Raw genomic sequence first — 4,045 nt, forward strand, 5'->3', positions numbered from 1 at the left:
TTTTGTTTTTCATGGCGCTTTTCATAACTATTGGACAATTTTTACTTTTGACACCCCAAAGTACAAAGTAGATTCATTTTCCTATTAGAAAAGATAATGTTGACGAAAATCTAAGCACCTTTACTGTCCTCAAAGGTGTTGAAAAAAAATTTAAAAATTCGCTCAGAATCTAAAAATGATTTCGTAGTTAAAAATGTATAAAATATTAAAATGTTCAACTTTTATAGCTAAGGATTGAAAATTTAAAACAAGGCTCCATATTCCACGTAAGTAGGTTATTCTTTAGCTAAAAAATCTAAATTGTTATTGTAAATTGTTGTTTTATAATATTAATTCAACTAATCGGCTACCGTATTAATGTTAAATTACCACACTGAAAAAAACACCTCCGTTCAGAATTGTTTTTCGTATACAATGATATATTATATCATTGAATTCAAATTTAATACCATCCATAGCAGTGACCCACTTGAAACCTACAACTGTACAGCAGAGCGACCACCGCTTACCCGCTTTTTTTAGTTTTTTCTTTATAATAGATGTTCATATAAAAAGGTATGCTAGTTCAAAAAACTAAAAAAATGTATACAATTTACCTTAAGGTTCTTAAAAAGTCTTACCTATAGCAATATTGAAAAACATCGAAAATGCTTTTGCACAATTTTTTTTGGACGTTTGAAGTTCTAATTTTGTTGAAATTGGATATTTATGTTGTAATTCAAAAAATATTAAACGTAGAAATTTGAGACTTTTTGCCATTATGTTTACAAAGTATATTTTTAAGACATTAAATACCATAAACCTATTAACACCGTTCTTCGGTAAGTGTTATAGAATATAGATTGATAACTAAGTCAATATATGCGATTATAATGGTTTTAAATATTATGCTATAAATGTTATAAATTATAATACATGTTAGAGACGCGTGCATAATTTCAGTTTTTTATACTGAGGCAAGTTAGGTTATATGTACGAGTATTTAACACTTCTTTCGATAGTATGTTAGGTACACGTTTAAATAGTAGAGTATAAGATATTGAGATGATATGTAAAGTAATAACACTAATAACTAATAGTAATAAATAATAACGAATAACTTACACAGAATATTCCATTTAAATTTCTTATTCTACTCACACCGATATCGTTCAACAGTTGGCGTCAGTACTAACTTTAAAGCTACCTAATAACGATAATAATATAATAAATTCGTTATTTTTTGTCAAAGCCTAATGATTCTAATGCTGTGTAATAACACAATTGCGACTGGTAGAGTCAGAAATCCCGAAAATTATTACTGCCATTCGAGTTCGTTTATAGTCTCGACATCACCGAGAGTACCGACGAAATAATCGAATACATGCATATTATAAATAGATACTCATTTTGGTGCAAATTGCAAACACTATTTTCAACTAACTACGATGGTGCAAATTACATAACTTTATTTTGGTGCAAATTATAAACACCCATTTTTATATTATGTGTGTACTGAGTAGTGACTATAATAGTCACACGCCAACTATCACGCCACCGTGACCGCCTCCGTTATTGTTGAGAAGACCCAAGTTGACGATAACCGCTTTCAACAGCTCATATGTGACACGCAGTGCACTCCACCCTATGGTCTTCACTTTACATAACCATTAGCCCTAAATAAAATTAAGTGTTTATATATTTTTTTCAATATCTCTCCAACATAATAAATTGTCTATAGGTACCTATATACAAATAACTTAAGTAAAAACGAAGGTACGTCATCGACAGTACTTGCCTACTTATAATTCTATACTTCTAGGTACTTCTTTATTTTCCCCGACTTGCGTGTAAGTTGAGAACGACCATTTGTTTTTTTTTTTACTAAAACCATAGTCCATAGAGTAGACATCCATAGAAATTGCTCCTACGTACTCGTTGTAGCGGCCAAGAATTGGTCGTAGGTCGTGAATCGTGATGAAACTGTTTAATGGTAAATTTTCACCATAACTCGCTTACCTAATATGTTTTAATTCTAAACATTTAAGGAGATATTCAATATTCAAAATATTTTATCAACTGTCATAGTTTTTGTTAGTAATAATTAGTAATTGATTACAAAAATTAAAAAAAATTAAATTAACAAAATTAGTTATTTAATAAGTTATTTACCAAATTATAACAAAAAGTTTTATACAAAAAAGGCAGTAAAAAAGCTTAAATAAATGAAAAAAAAAAAAAAAATAAAAATAAATGTAGGTATGTATATTATATTATATTTAATTATCAAAACTACTGTAAAATTAAATGAAAACAATTTAAAAAAGACCAAAAACCGACCTAAAATAAAAGCAAAAATTCTAAATATGCAAAAAAATACTTGAGAAAAGTTTCGACATTTAATTTACTCAGTGGCGTTTCCAGTAGGAGTTTTTTTGGGTGGCTTAGCCCATGGCCATTAGCCATTAAACACCTGTAGTTACATCTTACATTTAGTTACAATATAGTACAATAAACCTATACTTACCTATTTTTAAAGTAAACCGAAAATATTTACTAAAAAAAAATCAATATGTCCCCCAAGTATTTATAGATACCAATAAAATAAAACCCCATAATTTTTTTATTAACTTATAACATTAAAATTGAAGTATATTAATTTTCCTATTTCGTTGACGTTTATGGTTACTGCACCGCTTCTATGGGTCGTAGTGTGATGTATATTTTATAGCCTTATCAATTATAACCTTTATAAACGGGATATCTAACGCGAAAAAAATTATTCAAATCGGGCTGATAGTTCCTGAGTTTAGCGTGTTCAAACAAAATATGAACTCTTTAGCTTTATAAATAAATATATGTTTATAGTCTGGCCTTTTTAGTGTAAATAATAAATATGGAATGTATAAGTATATGGTAATTAAATCAATTAACTTTCAAAGTCGAATTCTTATAGTATAAAGTAGCATATACATTTAATACTAAAATAATATTAGTTTCTAAACCAATGCAGACTGTTATAATAAAATATAATAAAAAATCTATCAACTACATGGTTCTGAGTGGTTGTTTTTGTTCAATATCTCAAATTTAATGAAACCATACTTACACATCATATTATATTATACTGTTATTGTTGAGAAACATGATCTAGGTACTTTTATTTTTTTAGTGACTCATTTAATTAATGTAACAATACATTTTACGTTCCTATAATCGGCGTTGTAGTGAATATGTGAGTTTCACAATGCATTTTTAATATTTGTACTCTATGAATGACGATGTTCAATGAATTCGATTCTTGTAGTAAACAACATAAAAATATATTTTTCGATTCAGAATAGTGCCTACAAAATACAAATAATTAACACTATTGTTTTTGTAAGGGACTTTAAAACAACAGTGTAAAATATAAAGCTAAAAGATAAAAAGTTGAAAATCAAACAACTTATACCTACATTAATATACATTTATTAGGTTGACGTTAGTTATTTTTTTTTTGTTATGAATTCAAATTCAAAAGTGTTTGCAAATTATTTTATAGTTATCCTTGACTCATGAGCATATATTTAAAAACTCGGTGAAATTTCAGGATTATCTCTTAGGAATGGATATAATTATATCATAAGTTAAACTTGTAATTAAGCGCATGAACATTATAATAATATAGGTAGGGAATTTATAAATAATAACTAATAAGTAAACTATAAACTTACATAGGTATATTAAGGTTACAAAACGATTAACGAATTTCGATCAAATGAAACAAGAGCATTTGGTTTTGAGTACAAACCACGGCGTTAATTTACATTATGTCAGGTAAATTGTTATTTTTGCCATTTGGGTCCCCATGATTGTCGGAGCGTTTTTTAATTTTTTTTTTTTTTTTAATGAAATTAGATCTAATATAATGCACTACTTGACTGTATTACATAATTTGGTTTGTCAAGATAGCACGATCAGTCTGCATTTGTAAGAGATGTAAAATTGAATGTGACTTGGCGGCCGTACAACACTGTTCGAGCTTGCTCAAAACTCGCACGGGTGTAGGAGTGATTAGCGGCGG

The sequence above is a fragment of the Metopolophium dirhodum genome, chromosome 7, assembly GCF_019925205.1.
Source record: "Metopolophium dirhodum isolate CAU chromosome 7, ASM1992520v1, whole genome shotgun sequence".
In the NCBI taxonomy this organism is placed as follows: domain Eukaryota; kingdom Metazoa; phylum Arthropoda; class Insecta; order Hemiptera; family Aphididae; genus Metopolophium; species Metopolophium dirhodum.